General features: G+C 35.6%; 1 long non-coding RNA gene across 5 annotated transcripts in view; it reads left to right on the top strand.

The window, feature by feature from the left end:
- LOC148005922 (uncharacterized) overlaps positions 1-23,625 on the top strand; it is a 173,483-nt gene that overhangs the window by 40,163 nt on the left and 109,695 nt on the right. For all 5 annotated transcript variants that reach the window (XR_015620361.1, XR_015620362.1, XR_015620360.1 and 2 more), the window contains one exon: positions 17,072-17,132. This is a non-coding gene — a long non-coding RNA (uncharacterized LOC148005922). The remainder of the gene's footprint in view (positions 1-17,071; positions 17,133-23,625) is intronic.

Genomic DNA, 23,625 nt, shown 5'->3' with positions numbered 1-23,625 from the left:
AAGATCTTTCTTCCTCTCAGTTTCTCATCTGTAAAATGAGAAAAGTAATTGTAGTACCATATAAAATTGTTTGAAGAGTAAAACGATTTATTATATGTAAGGTCTCAGAAGAGTGGCCACCATATAATTAATACCCAATAGATATTAGATACCACCCTTTTCCTTTCACTAGTAACTCTACACTCTCTCACTTTTGTAAAACCAAAGTTCTCTTCTACACTGCTACTTTACAATTACCATTTGTTGTTGACACATATGAATGGTCTTAAAGACAGGAAAATATAGATCTTAAACATTCCTTCTTGATTTTATTGTATTTTATACATATAAATGTTTTGCATGCATTTATATATGTGTATCCCATGTGTGTTCAGTGCCTGTAGGGGTCAAAAAGAGGATATTAGGTCCCCTGAACTGCACTTATAGATGACTTTGGGCCAATATGTGAGTGCTAGGAATTTAACCAATTTTTAACTTCTGTAAAAGCACAAGTGCTCTGAGCAGCTGTTTCAGTTTTTTTAAGACTTAAAAATGGACTTTTATAATCTTTCCACTGTCTCTTGTGCAATTCTTCCTCAGCCTTAGGTGTGGAAATGTGTTCTAGATATATCCATTAGGACTGGGCTCACCAACTCTGTGTTTTAACTGATTGTGGTGTTATATAATAGTCTCTCTTGAAACAAAATTTCCTTGATGAGGGGTGAAGGCTACCCTTTTCTGTGGATATAAAAACAAATTTTGTAGATTATTGTTATAGACTATGCTGGTTTACTAAATTAGAGAGTATAGATTCTGCCTTACTAGTCATGACTTCACTAGCACTTAACTAGGATTTTAGTACCAGGTAATTTCCTTCTCGTTGAGTAACTGGTCTTAACAAGTCTAATTAGATAGCTATTAGTTACCATCAAGTTATGTGGGCCACCCATGCATCCTTAGGATATGGTGCCATGCTGGCTTTTGGTTTGGTTCATAGTCCTCATAGCTAGGAAGTACTGTTGGTTGCCTCTCTCCTTTAGATGCTTGCACAGTGTCTTCTAGCACTATGAAACTTAATTCTCATGGGGGAAAATTTAGAACATATATACATATATGCATGAAATAAAGCATAGGCCATAAATTTGAAGGAGAATGGAGATGGGTTTATTGGAGGGTTTGAAGGGAGGAAAAGGAAAGGCTAAATGTTATAATTAAAATCTCACAAATAAAAAATAAAATATATTAAATGACTTATTCCATTCAATTGTCATATCTATAGCAACATTTCTTAGTAAGTTGTGAACTTTGGATCATGTCTGTGAATATGCTTCTTGGTCAGTCACTACCTGTAGTGCAGCTTACTGCTACCGTACAATGGGCTACTCTTTCCAGATGCTCGTCATATTTCAGATACCCTGTCAAGTGTTTCATGTAAACCATCGTTTATTTTACCACTTTCTGACTGGATTTAAACACTGCTATGAAGAGATGATTTCAGACCTAGTACTATAATTTTGGCCAAAGTTCATTAATGGGGAAGTCGTAGGACTTATGATTGAGCCTGCTATTGTTATTTGACGGAATGATTATGCTTTGAAACTGTTTTCTAAATGTTTATATTTATCCCCTCAGCTCCAGGCTGCCCTTAATCTTGGTGCAAGAAATGCATTTTCCAGTGAACGAAAGTCAGTGGAACTGGCTGAGGTGCTGAGTGCTTGGCTCCCCTGCTGCCAAAGCTCAGGGAATGGTGTGGTAAGGGAGGTGGAGAGAACACAAGACCCAGAACATGGCGATGAGCATTGTTAAATGCATTGCGTGATTATTGCACTCATGGACTTAGAGAAGCTATAGTTGTCTGCTCAAAACTTATAGAAAATCATGCCAGCCAAAATCCCAGCATATGTGGAGTGGATTATCTATCTGCACAATTATCCACAGTGAGGAGTTATTGGCAGTGGGTAGATACTGGGGGAGGGAGGATCATACTTTACTTAATATATGACTGCTAGTGGATGGCTATCTATGCTACTTCAGTGTATGACCCCACACTCATGAACATATGGGAAGCACTGACTGGGCCTAGTGGTTATAAAGAGAGAGAGAGAGAGAGAGAGAGAGAGAGAGAGAGAGAGAGAGAGAAATAAAGGCATGGAGTTGGAAGAGGATGTTTTGAAAGGATGTGGGAACACTGCAGGAATAATCAGAGTAACTATTACCCTAGTCCAGAGAAAAATTCAAAAAGTTCTTTGACCAGAACTTTATGTTTTCAGATTATAGTATAGTAATGTCTTTTATACATTCCCTTTCCTCCTTTCAAACCCTCACATATACTTCTCTTTTCTGTTTCAAATTCATGATCTCACTTTTTAAATAAATTTTGTTCCATGAGAATATTTCTGAAAAGAAAACAGAGTTAGGAAGAACAAAAAAGAATAAAATTTCTTTGACATAAAGTAGTTAATATTTTTTCATCTGTGCCATATTTATTCAAGACCTACTGGTAAGTGTTAAGCAGTGTTTTCTGATTTCCAGGGCCTTCATTCTGATCACTGTGTTACCTCTCTTTCATGATGGTGTCTCAATATTATGTAGCTCAGACTATAGAGGACAAATACCTGTACTGGACTCTAACTACTACACATAAGTATATCTCTAAGGTGCCAGGGAGAATTACAGTTTCCCTGGGCATCTACTTTTCTCCACACTCTTGGTTTTCATAAAAAGTGACTCTGCCAGAGCCTTGTTCCCTCCATGGTGGAAACAAGACTGGATGTGATATCACACTGTCAAGACAGAGTAAAAAGAAACTAACTGAGGTCCTTATAATATCACGTGCCTCTGGTTCTTAGGATTGAAGTACACATCTTTATGTACATATTAACTTTTAATAGTTTCTGAAATCAGTTGCTTGATAGGAAAATACTCCCTGTTTTAAATATAATATAATATTTTATTCTTCTTCTTAAGGTTAGCATTGCTGGTGACCTATTTATTGAAGCAATCTGGATTTCTACAATAAAAAGAATTTTCTATAAGTGACATAAGTAATATTTTGCTGTTGTCACCAAATCTTATTTTGTTTGTTTCTACTCAGTGTCTACCTTCTGAAACATCAGAGGCCTATGTGATCCTCAAAACTAGGAATTTCACCTCAGTAAATTCAGCCTCCTGGTGTCAGCTTGTTAAAGCAAAAGGAAGAAAAGGGGGAAAGAAAGAGGAGGATAAAGAGAAAGGAGCAGAGGAAGATAATGATAAAGTTAGAATTTTAAGATTTTTCTTAGGGTGGTTAATATTACTATCTTTACAGTGCCTGGACCCTTTGATGCTAACCCTACTATGAAAAAGAGACTGAATTAAACATCTGCCTTAATACTAGAATATGGATGTGCTGCATTCACTTTGACATGAAGAAATGTTAGGAACATACAGTGAAATAAGTAGGCAGTAAGCAACTTGGCCATGTCTTTTTGTTTATGAGCCTATTTCTTAATGTTTGGTTTATGCTGGAATGTACTTGCACACTATCAAAGAAAGAAAATAATCACCAATTTCACCCAGCCGTAAATCAGGTTTGGCCTGAAAAATATACAAGTGCCATAGTGGTACAAATGTTATGGGAGTAACCAAACACTCTAAATAATTGGACTTAAGGCCCACCTGATGAGCTGGACCCCATACTTGACACTGCTAAAGTGGCCAAGAATCAGAAACTTGATAGGCCATGGGCCTAGGAGGAAGTCTAATATTATCATTCTGCTAAAAGAATGTAACAATAAAATAACTCCCAATGAAATACTGTTATACCCATAGATTAGTACCTTACTCAGACCTCCAGAGAAGATTTTTCTTGCAATAGATGGGAACTAACAGAGATCCACAGCTGGACAATGTGGAGAGAGTGAAAGATACTAGAGTACTCAGAACTAAATGGTATGTCTTCCTCAAAGCTCTGAGATCTCTATAGAAGAAGGGACAGGACGATTCTAAGAGTCAGAGGTGATAGACAACTCCAAGGGAATCGTGTCTTCTAGACATAGAAAGACTAGGAACATTAGAATTCATATATACTGTGCTAGCATTTATGAGATCTACCCAAGTTTAAGACAGACAAACTCCCAGCACTGGAATGGAGAAGTAGAGGCAAGGTCCTACTCCTAAACAAGACACTGCTTTCAGTTGATTCCTGCTGAGAAAAGAAAATATAATTTGTACAAGGGAGTGCTACTGGGTTTATCAACTTCCCTCCAGTAGAAGTTAGCAAGTGCAAAAGGACACCTTGGTTTTTGTTGCTGTTTCATTTTCGTGTGTGTGTGTGTGTGTGTGTGTGTGTGTGTGTGTGTGTGTGTGTGTGTGAGTTTCTTCTGTCTTAGTGGTTTGGTTGTTTTTGTGTTTTCCCCCATAGTTGTTTTGTTTGCCTGTTTTTGAGAGTAAAAGTAAGAAAGAAAGCATGAAGATGAGTGGGGAGAAAGGTAGGGATAATCTTGGAGAAGGTGGGAGGGAGAAAATCATGTCCAAAATCATGTACACGCACAGTCTCCACTCTCCTCGAGAGGCTACTGCTCTTCATTCTGAAGTAAAGGAAAATCTGCTTCTGTAGAGGTTGGTCTTCTCTTCGTTTGACTTTTAGATCACTTAGATCAGTTCCAATCTAGCATTTGAAGCTGAAATGGAGGAGAAATTTTAGAGCTCTCTACCTCAGCATTCACATCTGGGAAACCTTTTCTCTTTTTGTTACCCATCTCCTTCCTTTTGTTCTGAGTGCCATCACACTAAGAATGTGGCTACTTCCTGAGCTTAAAAGGACTTAATGGCCACGAGTCCCCTACTTGTAACCTCTTGATGTTGTTCTCCTTTATTTGTTGGTTTGTCGCTTTGTTTGTTTGTTTGCTGCCAATATCAGATTAAATGGAGAGATACTTGAAACAATCCCATTAAAATCAAGGACAAGACAAGCATACCCATTCTCCCCATATCTATTCAATACTTGAAGTTCTAGCTAGAGCAAAAAGACAACAAAAGGAGATCAAGGGGATACAAACTAGCAAAGAAGAAGTCAAGGAATCACTATTTGTAGATGATATGAAAGTATACAATAAGCAATCCCAAAAATTCTACCAGAGAACTTCTACAGCTGATAAACACCTTCAGCAAAGTGACTGGATATAAAATTAACTCAAATAAATCAATAACCTTCCTTTATACAAATGATAAACAGTCTGAGACAGAAAGTTGGGAAATAACAACATTCACAATAGTCACAAATAATATAAAATATTTTGGGGTAATACTAACCAAACACGTGAAAGATCTGAATGACAAGAACTCCAAGTCTCTCAAGAAAGAAATCAAAGAAAACCTCAGAAAATGGAGAATTCTCCCATGCTCATGGATTGGTAGAATTAATATAGTAAAAATGGCCATCCTAATAAAAGTAGATTCAATGCAATCCCTATCAAAATCCCAACATGGTTCTTCTGCAACTGAGAAAGACATCGTGCTCTGATAATAGCTATTTCTAACAGATATCCATAGAATTCCTTGAGCTGAGACCATGAAATTCAGCAATTCTGTACCTGTCTGCCTAGTTTACAGGTGCAATCTCCTTCTGTATGTTTTTAAATAACTAACGCGCTTTTTAAAATAAAACTGTATAAAGATCCACATTTGATCTGTGAGATGGTGGAGCCCATAGGGACTTGTACTTTGGTGTCCACTCAATTAATTCTAATCAGTTTACAAAGATGAGGCTTGCCACAAAAAGAAAGAAAGAAAGAAAGAAAGAGAGAAAGAAAGAAAGAAAGAAGGAAAGAAGAAGAAGAAGAAAAAAGATTTTTTTCAGTGCTTGAAAAGTAACCACAGTCAGGCCAAGCAAGGTGTCTGACTTATCTTTATACAGATGGGCAATAGGTAGAAGAAAGGCTTGAGGAGTCAATGATTTCTCACAAGACCATGTGACCCCTGAAAAGATTCTTTATTGTCCTTGACAGTAACAAAAGAATTTATTTCTGTTACCTACATTGCCTTAAATACCAAGCAAGAAAGCAGAACCAAGATTAGTCTTAAAAAGATGAAAGGATTCCAGCCCTCAGATATTATACCAAACTCTATAAAATGATAATTGGCAAAAATTTCTTCTCTTTCTCTTATACATATAATTTTATATGTACATAATATTCACACACACACATACACACACACACACACACACACACAGAGAGAGAGAGAGAGAGAGAGAGAGAGAGAGAGAGAGAGAGATGACAATACCTTGATGCATTATAACATTGCATTGTCTATATCCTGCTGAGAAAGTCAGGCCTATATTCTTCAGTATTGAGGCCAAAGAATAAAGCTCTATTTAATAACTATGAAATACTATTTCTCAATAGAACAGTACTCCTCAATGAAGTAACATGTCCTTCTGTACCTTAATCACTCACATTGCCTGATTATAGAGGGCTACCAGATACTGAGAAAATATTTGTCATACCCATGTAATGTCTTTGGGATGTTGCCAGAGAATCTTATAAAAGTTACACAATATATTCCATTTCTCTTTGGATTGTCAATTGGGTGCTGAATTTAACTGACTTAGCTTACAAAGTATCCAGGTGTTTGTTCCTATGCAAGAGTCTGATATAACAAACAACTCATTATAGGTATCACCATATCTTTCTACAGGACTGAGAAATGGACCAGCCAGCTGCGTGGTTACATTTCACTTTACTAAACAAAGCTTATGTTTATCATGAAGTTAAATTTCTTTCTATATTAACTTTGTTTAATATAGAAAAGGCTGAAATAGAAGAGATCTTATTTTAACTTTTCAAAAAATGGCTGGTTTCGAACTTATGCTGGCCAGTGAAACATGTTTAAAGCTCTCCCAGCAAAGCAATGACATTATACCATGCAGTGAACAACAATGGCAAAACAAAACAACACAAAATAACCAAGAACCATTAATTTTGCTAACTCTTGTGCTAGATCCTGTCAAGGATCCCTTAGATGTTTATCTATCCTGTTCTCTTCCTCATATAAGAGCAAAATTACACTAACTATTTTCTTAACTACTCACATAATAAACTCAAAGATGTTATCATATTGCTGTCTTATGTTCTGCATCTGAGCCATTTGTTAAGTTCTATCATGGTACTTCTGTCAGTCCTCCTCTAGGCCATAACTGCTGCCCCTTCCATAGTACCCCTTTTCCCAGCTTGGAACAGATCGGAACAATCTGCCTCCCAAACTCTTAACGTGTTTGGATGTCTTGCTGGAGCTCAAGAAAGTTCGGACCATCTTTCAGGACCGACGCTTTGACTGTGGTGTACTCTAGCATTAAAAAGAATATATCATTTCCCCATCCTTAAATCTGTTCCTGGAGTTGGAAATGAAAGACTAATGATCCAAAAGCCTCAGGTGAGCTGAGAAACTCTGGTTGGTATTTAAAGCTTTAAGAGTACAAGGGAGCAGATCTGCATATAGAATTTTCCACCAAAAGTTCCGCTTTCTGATCTAAAGCACCCTAAGTCCCCTACTCCAACTTATGGAAGCACAGTCTCTACTCTATGCCATTCAGACTTACTGCCATTCATTGGTATAATTAAAGTAGAATCTTCTTTTGATATATATATATATATATGTATATATACATACATATATTATAATTTTTAAAGAAAAAGATAAAAATCTTGGCTTAGGGGTTCTGCTTTTCACATTTTCCCCGTTCTTAGCCGTAATTTATCTAAATGAAAACATTTTTAGCACATATTCTTTATAATTATTCTAAATATTATTTCAGCATTCCTTTTAATAACTACATTAAGCATTTTTCTTCAACTAAATGACTATATGAAGAGCAACCCTTCAAAAGTTATTGTTTGGAATTTTATTTTGAAATAGAAGTAGAAAAAGATACAGTGTTTCTAAGTTAAGACAGTAACTTTTCATCCCCGGTAATATTGGCACCCTTCAAGATGGCTTTTATTTATTTATCTACTTATTTTATTTTTTGGTCTATACTTCATCTTAATGTGACTTCCATGTTTGGCTGAAAACATCAAATTGCAGTCTTGGGGATAATCTTCTCCTGTTAATTGGTTATTTTCTCTTGGGAGATCTCAATATTCTTGTCTGTCAGTTGATATTAGTTTCCAAGATTTTCTAGAAGAAATGATCCTTTTTTTTCTAAGCTTTAAACTAAAAAATTTATTCCTGCAGCTATTTTCTTTGTTTTAAAAGTCATAAACCTTCTTTTACTATGAATTTAAGGTTGGAAGTAAGTTTGTAATTGATCTATTGAAAGGCCCCTTATTTTAAGGAACAGCATCTCCAGTATGATGGGACGCAACACTCCATGTCCCATTCATGTTCTTGTGGTGATAGAACTTACTCAGAACATCTGTTTCACTGGCTGGTGGGTGGCATCCAGACAGAGAAGGGAATGAAACAGGCCATATAGGCTTACATTTAATACTTATGTTTAAAAATATGCATCTCTGCATGCCTAGATGTTAAATATACTTCTGTTTTTGTAGTCCCTTTAATAGTGACGTACATCAGCATAGTGTTAGTTGTTAGGCCTCATGAGGTTTTCATTCTCTTAAACTTAGGGAGGCATGAGTCTTCTGATGCTTCTCTCATGAGATAACTCACCAAATTTATTTTTCTCATTTATAAATTGTTATCACTGTTGCTGATGAAGAAATAATACTATATGGTAACTTATCCCCTATAATACAGAGAATGCATATGCATTAGACAAAAAAAGTGTAAGTGTGCCTTTCACAAAATTATGAATGGTTTTGGTTAAGCAGGGAATAGGCTAATTCATTTTTTTAAAAGTTGAATGCATTTTTGAGTCTCACTATCCAAACAAGATACAGATAATAGGAATACTACACACATAGCTGAGCCTTGTAATGACCAAATAATTTTAAGTTAAAATAATAACTTCTGTAGTCAAATGGAAGCTCTGTTCACAGGCTCACATTTTCTTTTCAGATTCAAGTATCATCTTGTTTGGGTGTTTAGGTCATTAGCATAACTCATTGTTTTCTTTTGGTTCATTTCGTCATGTATCTCTGTTTTCTTTTTCCTACCAGAACCAAATGAATCATACCTATGGTTCAGGTTCTCAAAAGACTCTATTTGATTCTTGAGACGACAACTTTGTTCTGCACAGAGCTTCTGTATCTCATGACCACCAAATCAGGCATAAGGAAAAGCAAGTTAGACATGGGTTTCCAAACACTATTTTCACCCAGTTAGAACATGCATATGGTGGCCATATTATAAATAGCTCCATTTACTGTAATACTGAGGAGAAATGATAGATTCTTCTTTGGTGTCAAAGGCATAAATAGACAGGCAATATGCTTGGATCAACTAATTGGCTATTGGTAAGGATATGGCTACTTATTTTTAATAAAATCATTAGTGCTATAAAGAATATGGTACTATTAGAAATCAAGATTTGTCACTGAGGGTAAAGAAGGTGCACATATAATCTTTGAAGCATAAGATTCTGTTTTTTATTTACTTAATTTTTGAAAAAAATACCTTTTTCATGGCCTCTTTTTGCATTAATTGTTGTTGTATAATTAATTAAATATATATGCATATGCATATGCATATATTCCTCTATACATAGATACCACAGGTTCAGTCTCTATCACTAATCAGTTTAAAAACTGCCGAGTTAGAAAAGTGAGCAGCATGAATGAAACTTTGATATTGGTTTTAGTATTGCTATATATCTGATTCTGAACCTCATTATTCTCAATTCTGGAGTTAGGAATGTGTCTGTTATCTTCCAGATTGCTGAAGACTCAAATGTTTCCTTCAGCTTTCCCCAGTAACAACTCAAATTAGCACTTACCATGAAGTTGTCAGTCTTGGCCAGCTTCCTAATCAGTTGTTTTATAGTTTGAGAATGATCTCTACTTTCTTTTTGTTTGTTTTTTATTGTTTTTTAACCTTTTAGAGTTAATCTAGAGCATTCCTGAGATTAATTAAAAATTTGTGCTTATACCTCTGGGATTTGAATTTATTCCCAATAGTGCACATTTATTCATAGAACAGGGATTTAATGCACTCTGACTGAAAAAGCTCATTGAAGGTTTCCATTCAGAAATGAATCAATTGGCCAACCAGGAAACACATTCAGGATCTTCAATAAAAGAGACATACCTGTACATTACGTAATCTCGGTAGGCAGAGACTTTCTCAGTCTTTCCCCACTGTTTCTACTTACAAATTCCTCTCTTTATGTCTCTCTTTGAGTGTCTATCTATCACTAATCTCTCTCTCTCTGTCTCTCTCTGTCTCTGTCTCTCTCTCTCTCTCTCACACACACACACACACACAGAGAGAGAGAGAGAGAGAGAGACAGAGAGAGACAGAGACAGAGAGAGAAAGACAGAGGGACAGAAAGAGACAGAGAAACAGACAGACAGGGAGAGATTATGTTTACTTGTATATTTCCTCAATATCTCCAACAACACATCGGTTTTAAACTGTCTCATCATCATGTATTTCCTGTTGGTTACAAATTCAGCAAAAATTAATTGAGCATTCATACATGCTAAGGCGTAATGAGATGTTTTAAGAACAAGAACTGAACCTGTTTTGTTTCTTGTCTCATGAACTTTATCATAACGTTAAAAAGAACTGTACAAGTGATGAGTCGCTGAAGCTTGAAACTGAGGCATGCATACTTCTGTCCTGTCACTTTGCACTTCTACTGAGTCACACTTAGGACTTTTCTGAAACTAAAATTCCTTATCCATTCCCACTCCATTGCCATTCTTCTATCTTACAACTTTTCACCTGAACTAATATGATAGTCACTGGTGTTAACTTTCCACAATCAAACCTAAAATGATATTTTCTGATGGAAGGCTTTAACAACCCCCTAAATGTAATTTCCAAGATACTTTACTCAGTGCCTACTTTTATGACTATTATTTTGTATCCTAAATGTCATGTTCCCATTACCAGAAACACATTCCATGTACATGTAGAACAAACCAATGTGACTGTATTCATTAAGTCCCCAGGAACTACATTAAAAAAAATCTCTGCATAACTTCATTAGGTATTTTTTTAATTTTCTTGTGCTGGGAGATATAAAGCCATTTTCATGTACTTTGAATATATTTCCTCAATAGTCCCCATGCACCACTTTCTTGTCACTAGTTCTGTAGAAGATAGAAAATTATCTATAATAGCTATACTTGTTTTGAAAGGCATCACTAAATATATATTAAACCAAGGTAAAATTAGATAGATAGATAGAAAGAAAGAAAGATAGATAGATAGATAGATAGATACATAGATACATAGATAGATACATAGATATTACTAAATTGTGTGCCCAACGCATCTAGTAGATACAGAACTAGGACAAATAGACACTTGAGAAGTCTGGATGGTCCCAGGCAGAACATAACAAAGAAGAACAGATACAGAAAATAATCAAATCAAATTCTGACAACAAACCACAGACAATGATCGAGGAAATTTAGGCATAAAATCGAGTTTCCCATTGAGCCTGCTCTTCAGGTCTGAGTTTCTCCTGACCAAGCCTCTTTCTGGCTCCTCTATGCCACTGTACACACTTTAACATCCTGGGATAAATAACAGGAGCCTCTGATGGAAAGAACTTACCTTTCAGCTGTTCTCAAAAGCATAGTGTTTGCACTATTGTACATTTTTGTTTTTCTAGTTCCTCTCTGTCACAAATTCAGAGGTGTCAGCCCATCTCTGCACAAGGATCTTCAGAGAACATTGAGTCAAACATGCTTGGGTCTGAAACTCAGTGGGGGCAACTATGCTTCCAGAGACAGCTTCTCAGCTTCTCAAACAACACATGAAAATCGACTAAAGTGATGAACATTGCACCTTTATCCCCTAGAACATTTTACTTCTACTTTCTATGTCATATGTTCATATGTGATCAGATGTATCTAAATAAAGTATCAGTCCCACGAATGTGATAAAAACACAGTAGTTTTCTGGTTGAGAGTGACTTATTTCACTTAGTATGATTATCTTCAGTTGCCGCCATGTTCCTGCAAATGACACACTTAGTTTCTCTGTGGCTGGTAAAATTCCATTCATTTTCTCTATCCACCCTTCTGTTATCAGGCATAGGTAGGTTCTAAATCATAGGTATTGTGAACAGTGTTGCAAGAAGCATTGGCTTAAACATTGATAGGTCGACGTGGACCCCCTTGGATAAATGCTAAGGAGTCATATGGCTGTAGCCTATGATAGAATTAATTTTAGTTATATTTTTATCTACACACCAACTTCCACAATGGTTAGACTAATTAAGTTCCCACCACATCCTTGCCAGCAATTCTTGGTATTGTATTGGTTTTCTGGATGATTGCCAATCTGACAAGTGGAATCTCAATGTTGCTTAATTTTGTCTGGTCTGATGAGTAGTACCGAGCATTGTTACCGTGCGATTATTGGGCATGTATACTCTTCCACTTGAGAACTGTCTGTCATCTCAGTATCCCATTCAGGGACAGGGTTAGTTAATTTCTTGTTTACTCTTTGAGCTCTTTACATATTGTAGAAAATACTATTCAGTCATATATATGACTAGGAAAGACTTCCTTAGCTCTATAAGAGAAGCCTTCACCCAACAGTTTCCTATGCTGTGCAGAAGAATTGATTTTATGAGGTCCCACTTGTCAATTGTTCAATTATTTCTTGAGAGAATGGAGTCTTCCACACTAAGTCCTTGCTCGTGCCTATACCTCACTGAGTTTTATCAACTGTTTCTCATAATAATTTCAGAGTTTCCTTGTATACGAAAGTATTTGATATATTTGCAATTAATTTTTCATATTGGATAAATGGTACATGTTTGGTTATATTTGCTACATGTGAATTCCAGGGTTCTCAAAACCAGTTTCTCAAAAAAAAATGAATAAGCTGTCTCCTCTCCAATATATATTTTAGGCATCTTTATCAAAATTAATATAGCTTTATCTGCATGTATTTATATCTGGATCCCTGAAATTCTATCTCACTAATAGATGTGTCTGATGTTTTTATCAATATGGTTCTGCATTTGACATATAGTGAAGTATGGTGATACTCTAGCATTTTTCTTTGATTGAAGACTGCTTTGGTTATCCAGGGTTTTTTTCTGTTTTCAAGCAAATCCTCTCCCCCCTTTCCCTTTCTATTTCTATGAAGACCAACTTTGGAATTTTGGTCAGGATTGCATTGAATCTTAATTACTTTCTTAACTCAATATTTAGTTCTGCAACCTGTAACTACTGATGAAACCAGGAGTCATATATATTACGACTATATATATATATATATATATATATGATATAATTTATATATATGAAACCAGAGACATTTTAGTCATTGTGTTCACATTATTCTGTGTTTGAATTATTGGTTTTAGTTTTATTACTATATTTCAATTATTCAAAGTGATGAGTCACATGACGATCACGCCATGGAATCTAGTGTACCTACATCATATTCCCCCTTACTCTTTCTTACTCTTCTTCACTTCTCTGTTTTCCCATCTACATTCTTACAGGTCTTTCTTTCTTACATTTGTGTCTTTTCTATATCCTTTTGTCTTTTAGTTCCACATATGTGAGGAAATGAGATTGTCTTTGTGAGTCTGGCTTATTTTACCTATCATGACGATATCCAGCTCAATTAACTTATCTATAAATGAGAGAATTGTATTCTTTTAAATAGATAAGTACATCCATTGTGTTTTATATCACATATGAGTTTACGTTATGTTTCCTTTATGCACTCATCCTTATCTCCAGTCTGATTTTGTACCAAACTTTTGTGAGTACTGTGATAATATACATGTGTACAGGACGGCATCTTTATAGAAAGCTGACTTTGCTTCTTTTGAGAGCATAGCCAGAATGCATGAATCATATAAATTGTATGATATTTTTAGTTCTTTAGGAAAATCCATATTGATTTCCATAGTGGCTTTATTAATTTACCACTACAGCAGCAATCTACAAGAGTTATTTCATCTTCTCTAAACTTACTAACATTTATTTGGATTTGCTGTTGTTGCTGTTGCTGTTGTTGTTGTTGTTGTTGTTGATGATGATGATGATGATGATGATGATGATGATGATGATAGTCATTCTGAATTCTGTGAAGTGGACTTTCAGTGAATTTGCAACTTGGACTATATCATCTGTAAATAAAAGTGACACGTTAGCCTGACAATAAAATCTTTCAAAATGGGAGCTCTATCTTCATTGTTTCAGACAGTGGAGAACATTTAAACATTAGCATATGGCAGGCGCCACAGAAGTATGTTCAAAATGCAAATAAAATGTTTTATTTCAAAATATATCAAAATTGATAGGAAAACATTGGTTAATTGAAAATCATCCATTTTCTTTGCCATACTATATATTTGATATGTGCACATGCACAGTGAATCAAGATTTGATGATCTGAGTTCATTTAACTAAATTAATAGTCACTGTGTATGCTGAGTTGCTGTTTGAGTTATTCAAATACTTTATCTAGCTATATAATCCAAATTTGTATTGTCTATTAATAATACATTTTTGCATTTAATGTAATGCATCCTAAAAGCTCCTGGCTATAATGTATACTTCATTTAGTGGATTGCTCCATCACCTGATACTGCTTTAAAAAATATAAATATAGAGACAGCCTATAACACTCACTTAGCTTTAAAAATGTTTTCCCTTTTATTGAAATAGAAAGTGCATTGGGAATCTTAAAATTAGAATCCCAGAGACCACAAAGAAAAATGTTACATGTGTTCTTTCATATGTGGATCCTAGATTTTGATTTGTGTGTGTGTGTGTGTGTGTGTGTGTGGTGTAGTTCATAAAACTAAGAAGGAAACAGACAGAAAGAGAGGAACAGATGCCTTAAAAGAGGGTTGAGAGTGGATAGGTGGGCAACAGAATTTTTTTTTTTTGGAGCTGGGGACCGAACCCAGGGCCTTGCGCTTGCTAGGCAAGCGCTCTACCACTGAGCTAAATCCCCAACCCTGGGCAACAGAATTTATGTGAGATGAAAGCAGAAAAAGGGGACCAGCAGGAGGGGTGGTGGTGGAAGAGAGGAGTCGGGAGACATTCAACAGAAACAAAATATTCATGAAAATGCCATCATAAAATGCATTACTTTTTATGCTAATTTAAAACTAAAATTTAAAAGTCTCTGGAAATTCTCTAGGGAAGATGATAATCTATAAAGGATAACATTTGAAATAGGGGTTAAAAGAAAAAAGGAATCAAATCTCAAAAGAAATGGTTTGGATGGTAGGAAACTGAGGAAGAATGTGAATAGATCCATTTCCTCAGAGGAAAACACCATGCTTGCCGCATACCATTCGAGGTGCTTGTAGACAGTAAAGTAGATGTCACCTAAGTACCTTCCCTACCATCTTCCCATCCTCACTGCATAAACCACATGGTTATTACCAGGATCCGTGTTCTTGTTAAGCTACCTGCATTTACTAATACATTAAATAATCAGAACTCTGTGGAATGAGTTTGATTGTGTTTCTTTTTTGTAGCTGAGGAACTTGAAGCTTTGGAATAATACTCAGTAAGTCAAGAAGTCAAGAATTACAATTTAGAAGAAAGGCTGGATAACCATAGCCTGTGGCACTCCGGTGCTGAGAATGACCCATTGTTATTCGAAGCCAGCAGTGCTGTGAAATGTTAGTTTTAATTTTGCAATGAAAAATTAAATTATTTTTACAAAGTCTTTTAATAATTTACTGTATTCTAGATGTTGTAGGGATGCAAATTTGAATGCTGAAGAATGCTAATAAGACTCTAGTATAAGCTTAGAAAAAAGAAACATAAAAAGTTGTGTACAAAAGATAGCAGTATTTTTTTTTCTTCTGAGAAAATCAACTCACAGAAAGAAACACTAGGAGAAAAATAATGTGGTGTTTTGCATTCATTTGCTACACTGCCACTGAAATAATACAGATGATGCTGTGTCTTTCTTCTCTCCACAATGAACGACCTAACTGCATTTGGTAATTGCATATGACTGAGAATAATTCAATTGAAAAGGAACTGTGCGATTGCTTTTTGCAAATGCAGGCAACTTTGTGTGAGCATGACTTCCTTATGATTTACTAGGTCTTGCCACTGTTGTGAGAGGAAGGCTGTCAGTCCATAAGCTTTTGCTATGGAGATCTAAGAGGTCATAACTGTCACCAAAAATGACAATTGGTCATATTGTCAAGGCACAGTTAATGCTATGCCTTGATGTCACCCTTTGAACCTGTTTATTTCTATATTAACTGCAAATTTTAAAAAACCCTCCATATTTACCAACATTCTATCATTATCCCAATTCCTGCAATGTCTGTTATACTTGAGAATCTGCAGTGAAATCCTATTTAAAATCTCCCATTTTCAAAAATATATGAGGTAAACAAAGTGGGTATCACATCTCTTCTTTACTTAGAAAGCTCCCAGAGCAAATAAATGGTGCCTTTATTTTTGAACAGCCAAAGCTTGGACTTGATGACATAAAACATGTTTTTCAACCAATTAAATGCATGCCCAAGGACTTAGCCAGCCACACTCACCATATCACATGAGTGTAGCACTGCAAGGAAGGTAACCAACTAATTTGTCCTCCCCGAATACCGGAGACATGACATAAAAAAGAATAACAAAGTTCTTTAAAAAAAACTGCTTAAAAATAGCCAAAGAGATTATCCCCCACTGTCACTGTTAGAATCTGCTGCCTGGTAACAAGAAGTATAAAAAGGTTAAGCAAAAAAACAAAAGTCAGTCACACCGGGCAAATGCAGAGAGTTCAATACTGTGAGCTGGCACCTATCTGACCTGGCTGAGAGCACGCAACCCTGGGGATGCATATTAATGGCCTCCAAATTGTTAAGTGGGCTGATAAGAGCCAGTGAGCAGGCTGCCCTGGAAGCTGTCAAGTTACATTTCAGTCGGGCATATTATGTGTTTAATTTAAATAAATTAAAAGTACGTATAACATAAGCGTTCCCATCACAATCACTTATACTATTGAGAGATGCGTTTTATTATTTTCGCAGTCACCACCAACAAGTATCTGCAGAACTCATTTCATCCACCAAACCTGAAACCTGGTGTATGGTAAGCAATTACTTAGCGTTTCTTTTTCCTGCTGAGACCTGAAAATCATTCTACTGTTTGTGATTTTTATTATGGTAATTTCCCCAAATGAATAGGGCTAATTATTTGTCTTTTTATGATCATCATATTTCATGAAGCATATCATTGAGAGTTATCTGTTTTATATCATATGTCAGAAAATCTTTCACTTTTTAGGCACAATAATATTCCATTGCATGCACATATCACAGCCGATAACTCACTCATGTGTCAATGGATACTTGAACCACTTTTACACTTTAATTACTGAAAATACTATAGATATCAATATGCAACAAAATATGTTTAACGTACATGATTCAATATCTCTGAATGTATAACCAAAAGGAATTTTTCAATTATATGACAATTCTATTTTGAGACAATGCAATGCTATTTCCCTTAGTATGCCATTTTATATGCTCACCCAAAGTACTAATTTCTCCAATTAGTATTCACCAATACGTACTATTTTCTGTTTCAATGATATTAGCCATTATGATGGAAGTCATGATGTCTTCATAGTTTCATTTATCTGATTATTAATAATGTTAATTTAAACAATATTGACCAGTTGTATATCTTCTTTGGAGTAGCACTTACCCAAACTCTTTACCCACTTTTGAATCAGGTTGTTGTTTCAGAAGTTGTTTATATATTCTAATTTATCATTTATTAAACATACAACTTCTAAATATTTCCTCCCATTCTGCAGATTCCTTTTCAAACCAATGCTGCCTCAGATGTTTCATTTCTCTGAGGTCCAATTAATTTATGTATGTATGTATGTATGTATGTATGTATGTATGTATGTATGTATGTATGTTGTTTTTGTTGGTTAAGCCAAAATGTAATTATCAACCCAATGTCATGAGGGTTTGCTGTATATTTTCTTCCAAGAGTTTTATAATCTATGCTCTTATTGTTTAATATTTGATCTACTCTTGATTTTCTTAAATTTTATTCAATAAGTATGTAGTATTGTTCTTTTACAGGTACATATACAGTTTTAATAGCAACACACTAAGCTAAGAGTTTTGTTATCATTATGAAAAATCATTGACTGTGTGTGAGTGCGTATCATGAGCGTTCTATTGTTGCGTATCATAAGCATTCTATTGTTCTTTCCTCATGCTTGCCCTTATATGGTGCTCTATCTCTTGATAACTATAGCTTTGAAGAGAGTGTTAAAATCAGGAGGTAATTTCCGCCATTTTTCTTTGATTGAGTATCATAAGTTTTGCTATGCTTACCTTCCTTTCATTCTCATTCACCTCTAAGTCTTTTCAAAATGCCATTATGATTTTTGTCATTGACCCATTAAGGACTTAATGAATTTTATATTTGCCTAAATCTTTGAGTTTTCCTGCTCTTTGGAGTTTCTATTTTAATGTAATCTAGACAAGATACTTGATGGAATTTATATCCTTTTAAATATATCAAGATAATTTATTGATGAGGATCATGATTCATCATCGAGAAAATCCCATGAACATTTGAGTGAGATGTATTGGGTATTTTATGAGTCACTATTTGACCTAGCTTGATTATTATCATAAGCCCTTTATTTCCTTGTTTATCTTATGTTCAATTCTTTTATTATTTAATTAATAATGGAGTATCAGGCCAGGCCTGATGATACACGTCCATCACCTCAGCTATTCGGGAGGCTGAGGCAGGAGAATCTTGTATTCAAGCTTACTTGAACAAGAGACTAAATTCAAAGTCTATCTGGGAAGTTTTGTGCTATTTTTGTGAAAAGAAAAGTAAGTTAAGGCTTGGTTACAACTCCTCAGTGGGAGAGTGATTAGGTAGCCTGCGTGCAAGACCCTAAGTTCAGTTTCTAATGCCAAAATCCCTCCAAAAGAAACGGTGAGGTGTCAGGCAAAGGGGCTTGAGACCCCATATGTACAACAATGCCAACCAACCAGAGCTTCCAGAGACTAAGCCACTACCCAAAGACTGTACATGGACTGTCCCTGGGCTCCAACCTCATAGGTAGCAATGAATAGCCTAGTAAGAGCACCAGTGAAAGGGAAGTCCTTGGACCTGCTAAGACTGAACCCCCAGTGAATGTGATTGTTGGGGGAGAGTGGTAATAGGGGGAGGATGGGGAGGGGAAGCCTATATAAAAGGGGAGGAGAGAGGTTAGGGGGATGTTGGCCCAGAAACCGGGAAGGGGAATAACAATCAAAGTGTAAATAAGAAATGCCCAGGTTAATAAAGATTAAAAAAAAAAAAAAAAGAAAGAAAGAAAGAAACGGTGAGGTGCCAATCTCTCCAGATAGTCTCTTGGGATTGTCCTTCAACTCTATTATTTTGTCCTTGTGTGTTTCCATGGTCTGTCATTAAGTATTTATAATCATTATTTTCATTGTCTTAAAACATTCACAAATATATAATTTTATTACATATCTCTTGAGGCACTGTTTTTACTTAAAGTCTATCTGGCACCTAGGAGTGTAACTCAGAGGTAGAATATACAACCCACATGCACAGGTCCTGGATTGTGTCCAGCATGGCATTATTATAAGTATATTGTGCATAATATTAATGTCTATGTTGTCTGATGTTGATATAATTCATTACTGAGATTATCCTTTGTTATTTTTATACATTTTTCTGTTTCTATACTTTCATTTTCTTTTCTGTTTTTTTTTACTCATTAAATTTGCTTTAGATAATCACACATATATAGTGCATTGCACACTGTCTCTCTCTCTTTCTCTTATTTCCGTGCTGTTCCTATATCTGTTTTCCCTACCAGTCCCTTTTCCACATCATGCCTTTTGTTTTATGACTGAGTTTACTTACCCAAGACCATCATTGTGGCAGTGCGTTTGCTACTATTCAATGGAGCAAGGTGAATTCATCAAAAGGTACACAACAGAAGACAGTGTCTGCATCTCCCCCTGAATATGTTCCTAGCTTGTAGTGTAGCAGGGGGTCCCCATTCTATGACTATTTAACAGGCAGAACCTTGTGCAGGCCCATCACAAACAGCCCCTGTTGTTCAGCCATATTTAATTGACTGTGTTATGCTCCTAAGAGCATTCACATTTCCCTGTCTCTCAGCTCACGCAGCCCTGCTACCTTCACTTCTGTGTTGTTCTGTGGTACTCAGAGGGAGTAGCATTGATGTTTTGTGTAAGACTTGGCTATCGCTTGTTCTCTGTATCACAAGCAGTTATGATTCCTCACATTTACCATCTTTCCTTGAGGAGTGTCTCTGAGGAAGAAGACTGAGAGTGGCACTTGACTATGAGTATAAGCATAAGTACTTAGAAGACAGTGTGGTGCTGTGTAAATTTATCTAAACAGCGATAGTAAGTCCTCCCATAGAGACTATCTCTTCAACCATGGATTTTAAACTAAGTTTATTTATATCTCTTGTGTAAATAAAGCATCAGTTCCTTCTCTGGAACAAGCATCAAAACCAATCAGAGTGCTAGCTGGCCTTTTAACAGTCCCACTGTTAAAAGTCCCTCTGAGTCCCTCTGAGCACATCTGTCCTGGCAGTTTGGTATTAATTACATACAATACATCTGGGTAGGACAGTTGATACCCTGTCTCCCCAAGAGAGCTGGCTGCATTGCAGCTCTGGAACTGTGGAGCTAATCATCCTAAAGGGATTATCTTGATCAGTTGCAGTTTGGCTGCATCTTGTACCCAAGGTGTGTAATTGCAATAACTCAGCAGTATCAACGAGCTCCGGTGTGGGGAGGTGAGAGGAAGGGTCAGGTCTTTATTGTTTGGGGGAACTTCTGGTGCTCTGTGAGAAGCAACTCATGAAGAGGTGTTTCATAACTGGAAGGGAACTTTTATTTAATACAACTTCATTATTAAGGTCAGCATTGTGCAGGCATGCAGGTTCTCATCACTGCAGTAATTAAGATTCTCCTCTTTTATCAGACACTAATACAGGTACCGTGCTGGTCTTTTTGTTAATGTTTCTATAATACATCTTTCTCATCTTACAACATAGACTACCTCTTCTGGGTATCTTTGAATTTTAATACGAATCTCTTTTAGGTCACATCTTTCCTACAGGATCTATTAATCTCAATCTTTTGGTTAAAGAGTTAATTCATTTATAGCTAAAGTGACTAGTGATAAGGAGGAACTTAACTTTTGCCGTTTAGCTTTGTTTTCTGTATTTGTTAGTGTTTGCTCCTTTGATTTCCTACACTGTTGTCTTTTGGATTGTAGATTATAGGATTGCATTTTTCTCTTCTTATTTCACTTTGTAGATATTCCATAAACATTGCCTTTCTGTTTATCTACATGGTTATATTTAACAACATGAAGGTATAATACTCAAATTTAGATTTATGTCAGCACAACCTGAATAACATAATAAAACACTTTCTTCAGCTATGTTCAAAACCCTTTCACTTATTGATATTATGTTTTTAAAGGGTTTTAATTAACTAGTCATTTAATTTATGTAGAAAGCAAGTGTAAAGCTAGTAATCAAATTTACAATAATGCTAACTTCTCAGTTACCCATGCATTTACCTTTACTGAGAGCTGTGTATCTTTGTATTACTTCAAGAAGCACCTAGTATCATTGAACTCTCTTCAACAACTTTTTTCATTGTTGATCTAGTGGTAACACTTCCTTCAGATTGTTTGCCTGTTGTTTGCCTGGGATAGTCCCAACTATCTCTCAATTTTGAAGAATGGGTTCCCACATATGTGGGTTTTTGTTTTTTCTTTAGCACATTGTGCATTTCAGCCTCTGTCTCTGGCCTTTAATGACTCTGAGTAGATATCTGCTAATAGCTTTATCATCATACTTTTCACTATCATATATACCAAAAATTATATCTTCAATGTCATTTCAATAACTAATTCTTTCTACAAATACTTAAAATATATTGCTATACCTTTCTTCCTACATTTGGCTACTTACGTAGTATCATTTCCTTCAGCATAATAGTAATCTTTTACCTTTCTTCCTGTACATATTTGAGATAAATTCTTAGTTCTAAGCTTTGGTTTCTCTCAGATAATTTTCTGTTTTGTCCTGTATTTAAAAAAACACCACTTTTCCAAGTATATTTAGTTCTTTTCCCTTTGACTTTCCCAAATACATTTAGTCTCTTTCCTTTGGCTTTTTTTTAAAAATCTACCACAGGCATGGTTAAATTTTTTTACATTTTGTTGTTGTTTTTGGAATTGTGTGTGCCCTGTTAAAAGTATGGTGGTCAGAGGACAGCATTTGAGAATTGCTTTTCTGCTGCCAGAATGTGGGATTTAGGAATGACAACCAGGTTTTTAAGGATTGAGAGGAAATGTGCTTACCAATCAAGTCATCTCATTCGCTCAAAACCAAATGTATTTAACTGAGCAGCACTACCTTAGGTAGACAGTCTCTCCGTGAGTAAAAGTGACATCTGCCTTGTTTAACATTTACCTTATTATGTCTATTAATATTTTGTTTTTGAGACCAGGTCTCATGTAATCCAGAATAGAACTTGCTATGTAGCAGGATGACCTTGAACCTCGAATCCCCCTTCCTCTACATCCAGAGCATTATGATTCCTGTCTTCTCAGCTTCACGGTATTTCCAAAAACCAGCAATAGTCAAATAATTGTTTTTAAAGACGAATGAAGCAAAACTTCTCCAATTACATGAAGGTTTGCTTAGGGCCACAAGAAAACCCTACACTTGAAGTGATACTTAAAGACAAAAAGACTGAATTATGTGGGGATCTGTTATACAGGAAGTCCTATGGAATCCATGAGAAAAAAATTCAATAATTCAACTTAAATAATAATGAAACATAGCGTGTAGTAAGAAAGAGAATAAACGTCTTTGAAAGCCCAATTGCATGTCAATGAATTGAGAATAATCAATCTGAAAATCACAATTTGAAACATCTTATTTACAATGATACCACAAAACAAACACACAGGAAAAAATTACAAAAAAAAATAAAAACTACAAAATATCATTATAAGAATGTGTAAGAAAACCTATAAATTTAGAAAGAGCAAAATCACAATATTTGCCATTTATACAGTCATTGACAAAAGCTAAACAAATACTGAAACAATACTTAATATTGAAACGAATTTTCAAAAGGATAATATAAAAACAAGGATGAAATTTTTATCCTACCTGATTTCAAAATTGCTGATAAAACTACAGTAATTAAATGAATGTAGTGATGCCCTTATTTTTATTTTATTAATTTTTTTTATCTTTACACTCCAGGTTTATTCCTCTCCCAATCAACTCTCCTACTGTTCCACATCCTATAACTCCTCCTACCCCCAAGCGCCCGTCTCCGTGAGGATGTCCCTAACCCCAACCCCACCAGATCTCTACACTTTCAGGGGCCTCCAGTCTCTTGAGGCTTAGATGCATCTTCTCTGATTGAACCCAGACCCAGCAGTCCACTGCTGTATATGTGTTAGGGGCCTCATATCAGCTGGTGTATGCTGCCAGGTTAGTGATCCAGTGTCT

This window comes from Rattus norvegicus, chromosome 5, assembly GCF_021556685.1.
Source record: "Rattus norvegicus strain SHRSP/BbbUtx chromosome 5, alternate assembly SHRSP_T2T, whole genome shotgun sequence".
Taxonomy (NCBI): Eukaryota; Metazoa; Chordata; class Mammalia; order Rodentia; family Muridae; genus Rattus; species Rattus norvegicus.
Note: the sequence above shows the minus strand (reverse complement) of the source record. Positions and strands in the feature narration are given on the sequence as shown.